The sequence below is a fragment of the Mustela nigripes genome, chromosome 2, assembly GCF_022355385.1.
Source record: "Mustela nigripes isolate SB6536 chromosome 2, MUSNIG.SB6536, whole genome shotgun sequence".
Lineage (NCBI taxonomy): Eukaryota > Metazoa > Chordata > Mammalia > Carnivora > Mustelidae > Mustela > Mustela nigripes.
In genome coordinates, this window is record NC_081558.1 from 4,230,277 (window position 1) to 4,248,605 (window position 18,329).

The following is an 18,329-nucleotide window of genomic DNA, read 5'->3' on the forward strand; positions in this document are numbered from 1 at the left end:
CCGTGAAGGGCATCCCAGCCTGTTAACTGGCTTCTACTTTGACCGGCGTTAACAGTTACTTCTCTTCCCAGCGAGAAACGTGACGGTCTAACTAGAAGCTGGAACTCCGCGGCAGAAAGCTCAGAAGTGGGGGCTCGCCCCAGCCTGGGTGGGTACTTGGCTCATGTTCCTGCTTTCAAAGATAAAAAGAAAAAGGGGCCCCGGGACGGAGAGTGCCTTTAATCAGATGAGCCTCCGTCCACACTCACCCCACACACATCCACCGCCACCGCTGGGGCCCATGACCCCGAACCAGCACCCGCCGCTCCCGAGCTGGGGAAGAGCGCTGGGGAAATGGATCTTTCAGGAAGCGAGCCAGGGTTAGAAATATTTACCCACAACCTTGAGGGGTCCTCAGTAACTACTTCCTCCAGCCCAGCAGGGCAGCCTTTTGAACCTGCCCAAAATGCGAGGGCCACCTGTCGAGGATGAGACAATTCTGACGGCCATGATGACCGGGATTTGTTTCACATCAACTTTCTGACCAAGTGAAATCTTTGAAAAGTTCCAAAGCAGAACAAGCACAAATTGAGAAGCTGCAATTGGCTTAGACACAGAATGAGACATTTATTATTCTCCACTGTGTACACGGCTCCTTCGGAGAACCTAGCTATGGTTGGGTTCTAAGGCTCCACCCCGCCCCCCCACCAACACTATGTTCCCTGCACTTTCTGGAAAAGAATGTGACTTGTGATTTTAGCAGAGGAGAAAGGAGAGTCAGGGAATGGTAAGAGCCTTCGATGAAGCTTTCTTTGGGGATTTGCTAAAGGAACACTACATGTCGAAGGGACTGGAATGTTAATCTCAACTGAATCAAAAACATGGCATTTTTAGGGCTACTGGAGCTCAGGCAAGGGTCTCACAATGTCTGATTTTTGCTAAAATCAAAGGCTGCCATTACCTGATGCAGGCCTCACTCTTGGAAGAACGCCCTGGGCTCCGGTGTCTGAGACAAACATCAAGCCCCGTGGAAAGTGTGGCAGGCCCCGCTGCCCCTGTCCTCCAGGATCTTACGACCAAGAACATTCCATGAACCACTACCACATGTACAAGGAGCCTCGGGCGGCGGCAACACGGCAGTCACACCCCTTCTGACAGAAGAATCCTAGGGTCCCCAGCTAGGGTAACTCTCCCCCACCGCAGGGAACATTCGGACATGCCTGAAGACACAGCTGCTGACATGACCTGTGTCATGGGGGGAAGGGGTGGGCGCCCCTGGCCGACGGAGGCCGTGGAAGGTCAGCATCCTGAAGGCACTGGAGAAACGCGGCCTTAGTCCTAACATTTATCCGCCCGGCTCGCTACGTCGGGTCTCAGGCTTCCCTGGGAAGAGAGCCCCAGACAAGGGTCCGGAGAGAAAAGATTTTGCTGAGTAGACGTGACAGTTCGGAGAGAGGGCAGACAAAAGCGGGAGACCCGCATAAGGCGTGGTGAGTCCATCTGGAGGACTGACTGACGAGGAAAAGGGTCTGAGGCCCGAAATGGCCTTGAACGCTGAGCTGAGCACCACGCGGTTACTGCAAAGGCCTGGGGATTTGGCCTCTGGGAGCAGAACGTGCCCGTGCGACCCTCCGCCGCGGCCCAGAAGGCGGTGTGAGGAGAGACCGGGCAGGAAGCATCATCGAGGCCGGGCAGCCAGGCTCCGTGCACGGACAGGGGGGCGGCGGGCCACGCTCCTTGCTCTTTGGCACCCAAGCATTAAGTACTGTTACCAGAGCTGGGGGCGGCCCGGGGGCCTGCCTACAGCACGGGGAGGGACGAAGACTTCAGTCACCCCTGTGGCTAGAATGAGGACAGACACCAGGCTTGGACAGAGCACCCAGGCAGGAGGAAGGTGGGAGCCCGCCACCCTGGGGGGTTAGTGGGGACACCATGTCGTTGCCCTGCGGCACCTCTGAGCCCCACCCCCACCCTGCAGTCTGTGACATTAAATCACCCCCAATCCAGGAACCTTTGCTTCTGGCCCCCCCCGCCACCCCACAGTGTCCCCGGAGGGCACTGTCCTGCCGAAAGATGCACGCCCAGGTACAAAGTGGGGTGAGCAAGCAGCCGAGTCACACGGGGCTTCCAGAAATACTTTCTATGTCCTCCTGCGGGCCATTTCAAGAGCTGCTGGGACAACCAGGCCATGATTCGCACAGCGGAGAAGCTGCTGAAAGAGCTCCCGTTCGTGCCTCTGCTGCAGCTCAGCTGCCACCGGCCGCAGACCATTTCCGATTTCTGCGGCATCTTCCACCGTCCTCACCTGGCCCATGAGGCTACATGACACACTAAGTACTCGACCAGGCACGAGCTCCTCGGAAGCTTGCTGGGGGCGGGGGGGGGAGCGGAGGGCGGCGGCTCACATAGGACAGAGACTCCCGGAGAGCAACTCACACACAGAAGTCCCCACGAAGGTAAATTCTTCTAGAAAATGAAAAATTCTTTTAAAAATCAGAAGCATGGGCGCCTGTGTGGCTCAGTGGGTTAAAGTCTCTGCCTTCAGCTCAGGTCATGATCCTGGGGTCCTGGGATCGAGCTCCACATCGGGCACTCTGCTCAGCAGGGAGCCTATTCCCCCTGTCCCTCTGCCTGCCTCTCTGCCTCCTTGTGATCTCTGCCTGTCAAATAAATAAATAAAATCTTTAAAATAAATAAATAAATAAAAATCAGAAGCACATACTTGAGGCGATCTTCCGTGGGTCTGGGGTTCCAAATCTATTTTGTCCTGGAAACAGGCCACATCCACCCATGTTCTGAGGATGGGGGCGGTGGGGAGCACTGCCTGGCCCTTCCCTTGGGTTCTCACCGGCTAGGCAGGAGCAGGAGCACCTATCTGGGGGCTGGTAATGTCGGGGGCTGCTGCTTCCCAGGCCTTCCTCCACGGGTCACCTTTCAGATAGAAACGTAGCCTAGAAACACGACACTGTTTCTAGACGATAAACAGCTTCATTGTAAAAATAAAAACATAATTAGGTGTGACTGCAACTCTAGCAGCGGAGTCTGTATCACTAGTACAATTTCAACGGGTGCGTGGGCCGGGCCTTCTGTCTGTGGCTGGGGTCTGGCCTTTTCATTTCTTCCCACGGGCAGGCCTCGTCTAATCCTCCTGGTCTCTACGGACCTCTCTCTCCCCGGGGCTCGTCCTTGCCTTGCTCCTCTTTCCGCCTCAAAATCCCTTCAAGATCTCCTCCGTCCGGCATTTGTCACAGTAGCCAAATGGTGGCACCAACCCACTTGTCCACTAGCGGATGAGTGGGCGGACACGGTGTGGCCCATCCACACCCTGGGGCTTCTGTTCAGCCACAAAGAGGAAAGCCATCCCGGCGCCCGCTGCGAGGTGGGTGAACCTGGAGGCCTCTGTGCGCAGCGAGAAAAGCCAGACACAAAGGACACACGCTCTATGATTGCACACGTTCTAGAAACGTTCTAGAAACATTTAGAAAAGGTAAATTCAGCGGGACGGAAAGTAGATTAAAGATTACCATGGAGCGTGGCGACAGAAGTGGGAGTTTCTGCTCCTGGGACCTGAGCTTCCAGTTGGGAGACGAAGACATTTTGGAACAAGTGACCACAGGCCGTCGCGAATGCCCTCAGTACCGCCAAACCGCACACCTGACTATGGGTAAAACGGCAAATTGTCCCTCCCGTGTATTTTGCCACAATTGAAAAAAAAAAAAAACCCACTTTCCTCTGCTGACTCTTCGTTGGCTCCTGCTTCTGTTCTCACTGCGCACCCGCTCCTTGGAGGGCTGAGAGGACCACCTGTATTCTGACGGCTCCTAGGAGCTAACCCTGAGCCCGCACGGGCTTAGGCAGCTCCAGACCCTGCAACCCAGCTGCCTACTAGAAAGCCGTACGAGTGGATGAGTAGGCGGACATGGTGTGGCCCATCCACACCCTGGGCTTTTGTTCAGCCACAAGCCAGCCGAGCCCTCGCGGGAGCTCGTTACTTTCCCTGCCCGACACCAGCTTCTCCCATGGTCCCAGACTCATCACAGTGACACACTGTGCCAGATCCCCAACGTTGGGCGCCTGGGAATCACCCTTCCGGACCCTTGGCCGGGTGAGTCCCTAAGTCCCCGAGCCCCTGAGAACCTGGCTGCTATCTTCCCCAGCACCCCCTGGCCTGTACTGTCAGGCAGGCCCCTGCCACCCGTCACCTGGACTATGACTCCAGATTCCAGACTCCAAGCTTTTGGGTGCACCCTCCAAAACCATGCCCGATCACAAAGCCACATCGCCACTGTCTCGGCCCAGCGCCAGAGACAAGCCTCACTTGTCCAGCCTGGGCTCAGAACACTTTTTCTATAAAGGCCCAGACAGTAAATACTTTGGGTTTTGCCACCCTGTGCTTCTGTCACAAAGACTCTGCAGTTCCCTTGCAGAAGCAGCCAGAGCTGGTGTGTAAATGAACAGTCAGGGCTGAATCCCAAGAAAGCTTTACCCACGGGCACGAGCTGCAGGCTGGAATGGAGCTGGGGGCCAGAGTTTCCTGCCACCTGCTCTTCTCTCCCCCTCATCTCCCTTGTACCCTGAACCCAGCCCAACCGCCCCACTGTCCCCACCCACTGTCCCCACCCAACGGCCTGCCCCACGGCGAAGTCCAGCACCACCACTTCTGAGACCGCCTCGGTCTCCTAGTTGCTCTTGGTCTTTGTAGCCTCTGAGGCTGGTGCTTGACTCTGAAGAATGAATGAACGAACAGATGTCAGAGGTCCAGAAAGCAGCTCTTCCAGTAAACAGCTGGCCCTGGACTTAGACCATCTAATTTGTACTCAGAATAGCATCCAGAGTCTTCCCCCATGGCCTTTGGGGGACCTCTGCCTTCTTCCTTTTGCTTACCAGGCATCAACCTCACGGCTGCCTTGAGGGGTCCTGCTGTGTCCTCCAGCCACAGGGCCTTTGCACCTGACCCCCCACCCCAGGCCTGGAAGGCTCTCCCCTCTGACCTCCACACGGCTGTTCATCTTCATTTCAGTCTCAACTCAACTGTCACCTACAGAAGGGCAGTAGTTCTTACACACACATGCACATGCTCAAACCATGCACACGCCCCAAGTAACTGCAGAGGCCTCAGTCTTACAGGCTTACTGCCCATAGCATGCCTGGGCTGCCAGACACAGGAAGTGAGAACCACCACTGGACCAGGGCTTCCATGAAGTACAATGCATTTTTAACGGCTGTATGAATTTTTCCCCATTTTTAAAAACACGGACGACGGCAGGTGTGGTCTGACTCACAGTGTCTGATGACCCTTGCTGTAATGTACCACTCGGGTTTGGGGAGTCAACTCTATTTCTCATAAAGTCAGGGAATCAAGAAAATTGAAAATAAGAAACAGGAGCTGCCAGGGCGTAGAGCAGGGTTTTCGAACGCACAAAACCCATGTATCATAAGGCAGGAATGCGTTTTGGGGAGCGCGAAGGGGAGCTCAGCCAGGAGCCGGGCCAGCCTGTCGGCTCCTGAGGGCCTGACTCGAGTCCTGGCACGAAAAGCGGGCTGGGTCTCACCTCTGAGTGGCGGGTTTCCAGGCTCCGACCAGGATGCACCCATGAGCCAGTGGTAACAGAGAAGGGAAACCAGTTTCTAGGCGTCCTCGGGTGTCAGTTCTGCTGGCAGAGTTGGCCACTGGCCAGGGCCCCCCCGAGGGGGTGATGTGGGGGAACAGGGTGCCAAGGGGCCTTGGCCACAACCAAGCCTGGGGGACTCCCAACCACTGGCCTTCACTGGTGGTGGTGCTGCTGAGCGCTAATGCTTGCGGAATGATATCTTTGTCCCAGGGAACTTCTACACTCACAGAAGGTCACTGACCCCCCCCCCCCACCCTGCTCTCCCCCAGGGAATGACAGGGGAGGCTCATCTCCAAAACACAGTTTCCTAATGCCCCCGTGGCGAAGCAGCAGAGACACTGTGCTCGAGCCCTTCTCCGTCCAATCCAAGCTGTTCCGCGACGCAGGGGCGGCGACATATGGCAGGTAAGGAGCGACTGTCCATTTCTAGGTGCGCCTCCCCCACAGGTGGGCAGGAAACTGTTTATTTATTCATTTAACCAATACAGAGTGCCCGGAGGAAAGAGAAGTTAATAAATTGCGCACAGCTTCCTCCCCTTAAGGGGCTGCCCTTCTAATGGGGGCCAGATGGTGATAATAAAAATAAATGTGCGTTCTGTCATTACGTCCCGCACGTGAGTGATAAAGGCTAAGGAAAAAGACAGCGGGGATGGAGGCTAAGTGGGTGTCGCTTTTGAGTGGGTGGCCTGGGGAGGTGACCTTGGAGAAAAGGCCTGAAGACAGGGTGGGAGCAGCACCCCCACCCCTTTACTTGGGTGAAGAGCTTTCTAGGCAGAAAGCTTGAGGAACTCCCAAGAGGCCTGCGGGGTTGAAGCAGAGCAGGAGCAAGTTCAGTGTCAGAGATGGGACCACAGAGGACTCGGGTGGAGAGGCCCGGGGTGGGAAGAGACTTTGGCCTTTGCTCGGTGAGACGGGAGATGGGAGCCTGAGACGGGAGCCCTGGGGGGGTTCTGAGCTGAGGGAAACACAAGGAAGGTAATATGACCCCCTCCTCCACGCCCACCTGGCTAACAAACAGCGGGGCCATCCATCCATCCATCCATCCATCCATCCATCCATCCATCCGGCCAGGAGGGGCTGGTGGCCTGGAGCGGGGACTGGGCGTGGAGGCGGTGAGGCACGGTCGGGTCCCAGATTGCCACTGATCGGGTGCGGCTGGACCATTTGCTGATGGTTTGTGAGAAAAGAGGCCGATTCCCAAGTGCTGGCCTCATCCGCCAGGAGAAGCCGGCTGGTCCTCACTAACGGGGTGCAGGGCAGACGAGCAGATGGAGGGGCCCATGGGGAGCTCGGTTTGGCCACCTTGCGCTCAGGTGGGCTGTCAGAAATCCATCTACTAGAAAGATCTTCCTCGTTCTCCTAGGCAGACCACGCCTCCCAGGCCCAGATGCTCCCCAGACCTGTCGGGGGCTCTTCCTGGCTCTTCTCCGCGTCCTCTGTTACCTACTTCTTATCCCACGCACCCCTGACTCTCTTCAAGGAAGAGCCGGGGTCTCCCTTCCCTTCTCCCCTCGCCCCCCACCCCTGTTAAGGATCCCCTTGCTGCTCTTGCGGTCTCCAAGAAGCATGTCGGTGGTTGTCAGTGTCCTCTGTCATTCCCCGCGCATACTCCATTCATGCACTCAGTCAGCAAAGGAAGGACACCCCTGGGGCCAGGCACGTGTCTAGAGAACTTGGCCTGGGATGGAGAGACTCATCCTTTAAATAACAGAGAGGGAGCCCAAAGGCTTTTTAAATACATCAGTGTACAATCCCTTATAACAATGCCGATCTCCAAAAGGCTCTGAAAACTGGAAAATTTTTTGTCAGTTTGGCACAGATAAAATCGGACCCGAACTGGATCCAGGTTCTGGTCCTTACGGACCCACAGGGTGGAATGTCCGTACAGCATGGAGTGGAAATGCGGATGTGTTTGCAGGGTGCCTCGGGGCTTACACCTTCGGCTCCCAAGTCTGGCAAGGGTCCCAACTAGCAAGATGATTTCTCAGCGAACTTTCCTTGTCTCTTAAATAGTTCACATTTTACAAATAAGCAGGTGTCAGGGAAGGGGGACACGTTATTTAAATAAGTGGTTACCTTGCAGTTAATTAAAAAGAGTCAAAGTGATAAAATACGGTTCCTACTGCCCCTGGAATTTTATGAGGAAAACAACCGCAAGTGTCTATAAAAATCCTAGCGGTACATTCCAAATTTTGACTCGAGCTATAACATTAACCAAAGTACAATTAATTAAATATTGACGAATAAGAATTAATTTTAACTTGACTCTGAAAGTACAAATTAGCTCAAAGGAATAAGATATTTCCCAGCATCTGCATTTCTGGTGACTGGCCCCAGCCCGGCCATACTTCGGTGAGAAACGTGCTAAAAGCTGAATATTAAGGTAATAATATATGTCCTGGTATGCCTGGGCGGGGGGGCTCAGTCGATTAAGCAGCCACTTTCAGCTCAGGTCATGATCTCAGGGTCCTGGGATGGAGCCTAACAGCGGAAAGTCTGCTTCTCCCTCTCCCCCTACCTTGCTCATGCACTCCCTCTCAAATAAATAAAATCTTTGAAAAAAGAGGTAATGTATGTCCTTAGTGCAGAGTGCAAATATCAATAGAATTTCCAAGAACTCATTCTGTTGCTTAGTGTAATTAATAAGTGTCCCTGCTCCCAGATGCTCCTTTGGAGTTTATCTGGCACAAAAGAAGAATGTATCTAAAGGCTAAATAATTCAGTTTTGCTTTTATTGCAGAAGCAAACTGTATCTGAACTCACTCCCAGCCTAAACCAGCCGAATAGCACAGGACCACAGAAGCAGTCGGCTTGTCCATCATGCATCGGAAATCTTTTTTTGAAAACTACCCAGTCCCCTTTGGTATTTACCAAGCTCACTGGCTGGCCAAGATAGCAGTGATCAGTGACTAAAGAGACTGGATTCTTGGTTTTGGGGGGGCAGAGCGGGGAGAAGGGGGAGGGAGGGGAGGGCAGAGGGAGGAGAGGCTCTCACCACACACTCTCACCTCTCTGGCAAGGGTAGGTGATAAGCTGTCTCTAACATTACTCTGGAGCGGGTTCACATTTTTAAACTTGAGTGGGAGAAAGAACCGGTAGCCAGCCCTGACGCTCCCAGGGAGGAGGGTAAGGGTCTTAACAGAAGCATACGGTGCTTCAGAGCATGAAGACAAGGGATAAAAACATGTTGACAATATGCGCAGGGGGGAAAAAAAAAGGTTTTGTTGTTGCTTTTTGGGCCATTATTATTAGCATAATTATTTAGCTGGGGGAGTCTTAGTTGAAACCCAGAGTCTTACATAAGGTTTGATATTTTGGATTTGCGAGATAAAGCTGGCTGGGAGGGAAAAAAACTCAGGGGAGTCTGCCCTGCCGGTTAATCGCACCGGGCAAGACATAGTTGTGCTCCGCGTGTGTGCTGGGGGCTGCACCATGAAAACAGCCAGAAGCAGGCAGGAGGTCTATGCAGAAAGCGGACCTGGACTCCCTCCCTCATTCCTGCAGGGCAACCAGGAGGTTAAAATTAGGACGGTGAACCACCCCCGCCTCCGCTGGAATGGCAGGGGCACCTCGGCCCCAGGGGCCCTGGAAATAGCCACTAGGATCGGGGAAACCGAACTTTCCTAGTGCAGCAGCGAAAACAGCCGACAGGGGCCGGTGGCGAGGGAGCCCCTGGCTTCGCTCAGGAGGGGGAAGGAATAGTGTATTTGGGGGGCGGGGGGGTGTCTGTGTGTCTCTGTGTGCCGAGTGCGCTTCGGGGGAAGGGGGAGTTACGGGTGGGGTTCACATTCACAAACACACAGGCACTCACACAATCCCAGGAGAAAATGTCACCGAGCAGTTTTGGGCCACAGGTTAGGCTCTTTAAACAACGTAAGTCAATACATTAAAACACACACACAGACGCACACACGCGCACACACGCACACACGCACACACACGCACACAACTTCTGGGGAAACTCTCCTCGCTGGGAGATCGGTCTAAACAGGGGAGTGGCGGCCGTGCGAAGGGGCTTCCCCAGCGGGGTGGAAGCCCTGGCGGACACAGGATCCCCCAAACTCTGGAATGTGGGGCTCAAAGGGAGAGGGGAGGAGGGTCCGAAGAGCCTAACCAGGAGGATTTTGGGTAAAGACGCTGAGAAACGGGTCCCAGGGGAGTCTGATTCTCGGGGAGTCTGGGGAGAGCCAGGGAGGGGGGCGTTTTCCCCAAGACAAGCTCATCGACTTTTGGGTAAACAGTGAGAACCGGGCTCCACGGGAGCCCTCAAGCTCACAATTCTGGAGGGAGGGGTCAGAATGAGAAGACGGTCCCCAAGACACCCCAAATCCAGGAAATTGGGGCAAACGTGAAAACGAGTCTTCCGGGCCCTCGCGATTCAGGAGTCTGAGGTTAGGAGTGAGAGAGAGGCCCCGGGGACCCCAGTTTCAGAGACTGGGGGAGTAAAAGATAAGAGGGGTCTGCAGGAGCCCCCAAGTCCGGGAGTTTAAGGTAGGGAGTGGAGATGTTTCAAGAAGGTGAGAGGAAGTGAGAGAGTGGCCCCTGGGCGCCCCCAACTTAAGGATTTGAGGGTAAAGTAAGAAAGGGTTCCCGGGAGCCCCAGTTCAGGGAGTTTGAAGATAAAAGTTTGAGGGGTCCAGGGGCACACCCAAGTCGGGGATTTGGTAAGAGTGAGAGAGGGATCTCGGGGGCCCCCAACTCGGGAAGTTTTCTGAAAAGTGAGGCGACGGTTCCCACTTGCCCCCGAGTTTGGGTAGGAGGTCGGGGGGTGGCTCCCAGACTCCCCCAAACTCCGCCGCGCCTGCGGAACTGGGCTGAAGAGACGGGTCCCTTCAGCGCGGGCGCGCCACCCCGGACGTTTGGGGTGAACGTCCCGATCCCCGATCCGGATCCCCGCCGCCCCCCGCACTCCCCGGTCGGGCCGGGCCCGGGGCGGTCGCATCGGTCACCTGGAGTTCGGGCCGGGAGTTCGGGCAGCGGCTCCCGCGGCGGCAGCAGCGGCGGCTGCGTGTTGGTCCCCGTTGGTAAGTAACAGTCTCCACGGCTACAGTCTCTATGGCGGCGGCGGTGGCGGCGGCGGCCGCTCCTCCTCCCGCTCCCGCCGCCCGCCCGCCTGCCTCGCGCGCCCGCCCGCCAGCCCGCCCGCCAGCCCGCCCGCCCGCCGCGATGGGGCGGGGCGTTGTTACCGGCAACGGTTACCAGGCTCCACGCCCCACCCCTCAACGGCCCGCCTACGCCCGCCTCCCTCGGGCGCGAGGCGGCCCTGCGGTACTCCATTGGTTGCCCGCAGTGTCTGTCAGAGGGGGCGTCCCCTGGCGAAGAAGAGGGCGAGGCTTGACCAATCGCCGCGAGGGAGGGCGTGGCTTGGCGGGAGGCGCGCGGGGCTCCGAGGGTTGGCGAGCGGGAAGCGCGCGCGGCTCCCGGTGGGTGGCGCTGCTCCCGGAAGGCTGAACTTCAGCGACACTGATGGGGCCTTCGATTATTCAGGACGTCCCGGCATAGTCTCAGTCTGGGGTCCGCAAACTCCGACCCGCGGCCAAGTTCTGCCCGATGCCTGTTTTTCATGGACCACAAGCTGGGAGTTTTAAAATATTTTTTAAGAGGCTTTAAACAGAGGCATCTGGGTGGCTCAGTGGGTTAAAGCCTCTATCTTTGGCTCAGGTCAGGGGTCTCAGGGTCCTGGGATCGAGCCCCGCATGGGGCTCTCTGCTCTGCAGGGAGCCTGCTTCCGCCTCTCTCTCTGCCTGCCTCTCTGCCTACTTGATTGAGATCTCTGTCTGTCAAATGAATAAATAAACCCTTAAAAAAAAAGATTTAAGAGGTTTTAAACAACCTTTTGGTTGATTTTGAAGAATCTTCAGTGGCAGGTGAAAAATGTGTGAAATTCTTGCATTACTGAATCCAGTATTTTTAGTATCTTTAACGGTTGGCGGACCACACCCTTGGGCGAAATTATGTCTGCCCGTGTTTTGTTTGTGAATAAAGTTTTATTGGAACGCAGCCAGGCCCATCTTTTTTTTTTTTTTTTTTTGCTTTTTTTAATTATGGGTTTTATTTTTTTTTATTTTTTTTAATTAATTTTTTATTTTATATAAACATATATTTTTACCCCCAGGGGTACAGGTCTGTGAATCACCAGGTTTACACACTTCACAGCACTCACCAAAGCACATACCCTCCCCAATGTCCATAATCCCACCCCCTTCTCCCAAACCCCCTCCCCCCAGCAACCCTCAGTTTGTTTTGTGAGATTAAGAGTCACTTATGGTTTGTCTCCCTCCCAATCCCATCTTGTTTCATTGATTCTTCTCCTACCCACTTAAGCCCCCATGTTGCATCACCACTTCCTCCTATCAGGGAGATCATATGATAGTTGTCTTTCTCTGCTTGACTTATTTCGCTAAGCATGATACGCTCTAGTTCCATCCATGTTGTCGCAAATGGCAAGATTTCATTTCTTTTGATCAGGCCCATATTTTTAAGAGAATTTGAGAGGCCATTTTCACAATCCACAGACAGAGCTGAGCACTGAAGAGTTAATTCGTGGCTCAAAGATGGAGTGACATAAGCGGAGCCTAGAATATTTACTATCCTGCCTTTCACAGGAAATGTTTGCCAACCCTCCTCCCTCCCTGCCGCCCCAGATGGTAGGTTCAGCCCTGCATAGGATAAACAACCCACACTCTCCTGGAGATTTTATTCTCATCCCGGGACATTGACAATAAACAGAATAAACAAACATATATAGTTATTCAGGAGAAGGGGCTGGAGAGAAAACTCGTTCTGGAAAGAAACAGGCAGGGCAATTTCAAGGAAGATTAGACCTTGGACCTATTCATTCATTCATTCATTCATTCATCCATCCATTCATTCATTCACCCAACAAGTAATCATATTAGTGAGCACTGATTAAATTGTTCTTAGGTGCCAGAAACTGATCTAAGCTTTTTTTTTTTTTTTTTTTTTTTTGGTACGCTAACTCAGTTTAATGTCACACTCATATCCCGAGAAATGTGCATGCAATATCCCCACATTACAGATCAGGAAACTGAAGTCTGTAAAGAATGAGTGAGTTTGCACAGTTCCAAACAGCTTGCAAGGGCTTCAGACCCTCAGTCGGGTGCCAAAGCCCATGTGTTTGGCTGGTAGCTGGGTGGTTTTCAAACATTTTTGACCACAACACCACAGCAAGAAATGCATTTGACCCCAATGCTCAGTCCAAACAAACACATAATAACTAAAAATTTCCATAACATGATACTTTAGGGAATGCTTGATCTTTCCTATTCTATTCATTTTAATGCAAATGCTGATGGTCACCTGAAGAATTGATTTAGCCGCTTTTTAACAGGTGGCTTCATTCAGATTTTTATGTGATGGAGTCTTAAGCTTAGGACTCCAGAAATCAGTTCCTTTCCTTCAGTTAGTTTTTTTCTTCAGTTATTTTTTTCCTTCAGTTATTAATTTAGCCAAAAATATTGAGTGCCTACTATTTGTCAGACACCATTCTAGGTGCTAGGGACCCAATTCTCATGCTTATAGGAAAAGTGATATAACAGCAACTCAGGGGATGACTGGGTCGGTGGTATTTCGGATGGAGTACTCAGGGATGACCAACAGTCCTGGATGGCTTGAGATTATGAGGTTTTCCAGCATGTGATGCTTTCAGTACTATATACGGGAAGTGTCTGGACCATCAGGAAGCGCTGGTCACTCTAGGTCTCTCTGAGAGGGTGACATTTGGGCCAAGGTTGGAATAATGAGGGAAAAGGGAAGAAAATATCAAGAATTCAAAATCCCTGGGATGGAAACTCGTTTTAAAAGAAACAGCAGGCTCACTGGATATGGCTGGAGCGTGAAGAATGGGGAGGTCATTAGTCAGTGAGGGGTGGTGAGTCAGGAGATGGAGAGGATCAGTTCATTTCAAACCTGATAGGCCATGGGAAAGGGTTCTCATCAGATTGAGAAGCCATTGGAGGGTTTTAAGCAGGAGGGAGACATCATCAGATTGGTGATTTCTCATTTTAAAAAAGCTCACTGCATGGGGAACAGACTGTAGGAGGCAAGAAAGACAGAGTGAGAACTCAGGAGACTGTTACAGTTTTCCCAGACTGACAAGTATAGTGGCTTGGATTAAGGGCCTGGGGGTGGGGATGAGTAGGTGGCCTGGAGGTACATTTTGGAGAACATTCTATGCATTGGATGTGGGAAGCTAAGTGATAACATTTTGGGGCGTGATGGCAGGTGCCTTGTGACCATGTTGTACAGACCATTCTGCTATAACTCTTGTTTTGAAAATGCAACTTTGTCCCAACTTGATCCATATTTATAGTACTATTTATGTATTTCTTAACCACTGAACACATGTACAACTCTGCTATCTAAAGAAGAGATGGTGAGAAAATAGAAAATACTTTGGAATTAGAAATAATCGAAATCAGGGATACCTGGTTGGCTCAGTCGGTTAAGCATATGCCTTCGGCTTAGGTCATGATCCCAGGATCCTGGGATCAAGTCCCGCATCAGGATCCTTCCTCAGCAAGAAGCCTGCTTCTCTCTCTGCCTGCTGCTCTCCCTGCTTGTGCGCTCTCTCTCTGACAAATAAATAAATTAAATATTTTTTTAAAAAGAAATTTTTAAAATTAGAAAATTAGAGGGACACCTGGATGGCTTAGTCAGCTAAGCATCTGACTCTTGATTTCGGCTCAGGTCATGATCTCAGGGTCATGGGATCAAGCCCTGAGCTGGGCTCTGCACTCAGCGCAGAATCTGCTTATCCTTCTCCCTCCACTCCTACCCCCATCACAAATAAATAAATACATAAATAAAATATTTTTTAAAAGAACTAAGAAAATTAGAAATTAGAGAAATCAAAAAATATTTGGAGATGAATAAAAATGAAACACAACATACCAGAATTTGTGGGTTTCAGCCAAAGTGGAGGAATATTTATAGCTGTAATCACCTGTGTTAAAAAGGAAAGGTAGACTGCAGTTCAATAATTTAATTCTTCCACCTTAAGATCTGGAAAGTAAAAGTAAACCAAACCCAGAGCTAGCAGAAGGAAGGAAATAATCAAGATTAGAGTGGGAATAAATGAAACAGAGATAAGGAAATCAACAAAGAGAACTTAAGAAGATCACAAGCTAGTTTCTTGAAAGGTCAGCAAAGCTGACAAATCGTTAACTAGACTGATGGGGATAAAAAGAGAAAAGGCTCAAATTACTCAAATTGAGAATCAAAGAGGGGACATCACAACCAACTTTACATAAATAGAAAAGATAGTGAGGCAGTGCTATGAATAATTGTATGCCAATAAATCAGATATCCTTGATGAAATGGGCAAATTCCTAGAAAATGACTGAAGAGGAAATAGAAAATCTGGGTGAACCTATGAAAGGAGAAAAACTGCATTAGTAATCCAAAAACTTCCCACAAAGAACATTCTAAGACCAGATGGCATCACTGGTGAATTCTACCAAATGTTTAAAGAGGAATTAACACCGATCCTTCAGACTGTTCTTAAAGACAGAAGAGTAGGGAATACTCTGTAAGGCCATTCTAACATTCTATGAGACCAATATTATCCTATCCTGATGCCAAAGCCAGACAAAGATATCACAAAAAGAGAAAAACAGACCATTACCCCTTATGAACATACATGCAAAGATTCCCAACAAAATGGTAGCAAACCAAATCTAGCAGTGTATAAAAAGATTGACCCACCATGTGAAATTTACCCAGGAATGCAAAGCTAGTTGTTTTGACATAAAATTTTTGGTCATTTTAATAGAATAGAGGACAAAAACTGTATGATCATTTTAACAGAAAAAACAAAAACATTTGAGGGGCATCTGGGTGGCTCAGTGGGTTAAAGCCTCTGCCTTCGGCTCAGGTCATGATCCCAAGGTCCTGGGATAAGCCCAACATCAGGCTCTCTGCTCAGTATGGAGCCTGCTTCCCCCTCTCTCTCCCCCTCTGCCTGCCTCTCTGCCTACTTGTGATCTCTGTCTGTCAAATAAATAAATAAAATCTTTTTTAAAAATTGACAAAATCCAACACTCTTTCATGATTTAAACAACAACAACACTCAACAAACTGGGTATAGAGGACTTCCCCAGCCTGATTTTTTTTTAAATTTATTTATTTGTCAGAGAGAGAGGGAGAGAGAGCGAGCACAGGCAGACAGAATGGCAGGCAGAGGCAGAGGGAGAAGCAGGTTCCCTGCCGAGCAAGGAGCCCAATGTGGGACTCAATCCCAGGATGCTGGGATCATGACCTGAGCTGAAGGCAGCTGCTTAACCAACTGAGCCACCCAGGCATCCCTTCCCCAGCCTGATTAAGGATATCTATACATGCACCAAAAACAATGATACTTAATGGTGAAAAACTGAATGCTTTCCTCTATCTCCATAGGGGGGAATATGGCTTTCCCAGTATGGAAGTTTCTAAGAAGTTGAAAATAGAGCTACTCTATGACCCAGAAATTGCACTACTGGGTGTTTACTCTCAAAATACAAATATGGTGATCCAAAGGGGCATCTGCACCCCAGTGTTTATAGCTGCAATATCCGTGATAGCCAAACTGTGGAAAGAGCCCAGATGTCCATAGACAGATGAATGGATGAAGAAGATGTGATGTATAGATAGACAAGGCAGACATGTCTGCTCTTGCCACTTCTATTTGACATTGTACTAGATGTTCTAGCCAGGGCAATTAGGCATACAAAATAAATAAAAAGCACCCAGATTGGAAAGGAAGCAGGAAAACTATGTTTGCAGATGACATGATCTTGTATGTCGAAAATCCTAAGAAGCCCATTAAAAAGCTATTAGAACTAATAAATCAGTTCAGCAAGGTTGCAGAGTACAAGATCAATATATAAAACTCAGCTGGTTTTCTATAAATTAGCCACAAACTATCTGAAAATGAAATTTAAAAAAGAATCCCATTTACAATAACACCAAAAAGAATAAAAGACAGAGAAATGAATTTAATAAGAAGACTCAAGTAAATCAAAAGATATCCCATATTCATGGATCAGATTTAAAACATTATTAAGATGGTAATACTCCCCAAACTGATCTGCAGATTATCTCTATCAAAATCCAGCTGGGTTTTTTTTCCCCCATGGAAATTGATAATTTCACATAAGTTGACTGTAAACTTCACATAGAAACTCAATGAATCAGAATAGCCCAAATAATACTGAAAAAGAAGAACAAAATTGGAAGACCCATACTTCGGATTTTAAAACATACTGCAAAACTATACTGTGGTACTGACATAAGGCTAGACAGATAAATGGAATAGCATTAAGAACCCAGAAATAAACCCACACATTTACAGTCACTCAATTTTTGCCAAGGGTGTCAAGACCACTCAATGAGGAAAAAACAGTCTCTTAAATGGTGCTGGGACAATTGGATAGCCACATGCAAAAAGATAAAGTTTGACCCCTACCTCACACCATATACAAAATTAACTTAACATAGATCAGAGACGAGGCACCTAGGTGGCTCAGTGGGTTAAAGTCTCTGCCTTTGGCTCAGGTCGTGATCCCAGGGTCCTGGGATCAAGCCCTCCCCCCCATCGGGCTCTCAGCAGGGTGCCTGCTTCCCCTCTCTCTCTGCTGCCTCTCTGCCTAGTTGTGATCTCTCTGTCTGTCAAATAAATAAAATATTAAAAAAAATAGATCATAGACTTCGGCAGCCCTCTTGGGTCCCCTCCCTCTTCAGGAACTTTGTATTCTATTACTCAATAAACTTTGTACTATTGCTCAAAAAAAAAAAAAAAGATCATAGACTTAAGTGTAAAACTATAAAACTCTTGGAGAAAAAATATAGGAGTAAATCTTCATGACCTTGGTTTGGCAATAATAAAAAAGACAGATAATAGCAAGTATTGGCAAGTATGTGGAGAAATCACAACACTCACGCAACGCTAGCAGAAATGTAAAATGGTACAGCCACTCTGGAAAACAGAATGTTGATTCCTCAAAAAGTTAAACATAGAATTGCCGAACGAGCCAGCAATTTCACTCCTAAGTATATATACCCAACAGAAATGAAAACATATGTCCACACAAAAACTTGTAGACAGATTTTTGTAGTGCCATTATCCAAAACAGGCAAAAGCAGAAATTATCCAAATAACCCCCAATGAATGGGTGAATAAATGAAACATGGTAAATCCATTCAATGGAACGTTGATCTGCTATAAAAAGAAGTGAAGCACAGGCTCACACTACCACGTGGATGAACCCTCAACACGTGATGCTCAGTGAAAAAAGTCAGACACTAAAGGCCACACAGTGTGTGCTTCTATTTATATGAAATTTCCAGAATAAGCAAATCTTCAGAGACAGAAACCAGGATTAGAGGTTGTCAGGGGCGGGGGGAGGAGGGTGGGGAGGAAATGCTAATGGAGACATGCTTTGTTTGGATTGACAAAAACGTTCTAAAATTGATTGTGGTGATCACTGCACAACTCTGTGCATAGTCTCAAACCACCAAATTATGCCCTAAAAAGATGAATTTTATGGTATATGAATTGTAGCTCAATAAAGTTATTTTAAAATTTGGCTACCATATTAATTAGTTCTTTTGATTTTTTTTAAAGATTTTATTTATTTATTTGACAGAGAGAGATCACAAGTAGATGGAGAGGCAGGCAGAGAGAGAGAGATAGAGGGAAGCAGGCTCCCCGCTGAGCAGAGAGCCCGATGCAGGACTCGA

At 49.7% G+C, this 18,329-nt stretch overlaps 2 protein-coding genes across 4 annotated transcripts in view; one reads left to right on the forward strand and one right to left on the reverse strand.

Annotated features, from left to right (window-relative positions):
- RFX2 (regulatory factor X2) overlaps positions 1–10,708 on the reverse strand; it is an 89,022-nt gene extending 78,314 nt beyond the window's left edge. For all 3 annotated transcript variants that reach the window (XM_059388783.1, XM_059388782.1, XM_059388781.1), the window contains exon 1: positions 10,541–10,708. The gene's annotated coding sequence lies outside the window, so the exon portion shown is untranslated. The remainder of the gene's footprint in view (positions 1–10,540) is intronic.
- The window catches only part of LOC132009591 (long-chain-fatty-acid--CoA ligase ACSBG2-like), an 86,307-nt gene that overhangs the window by 24,519 nt on the left and 43,459 nt on the right, over positions 1–18,329 (forward strand). The gene's annotated exons all lie outside the window — the stretch shown is intronic.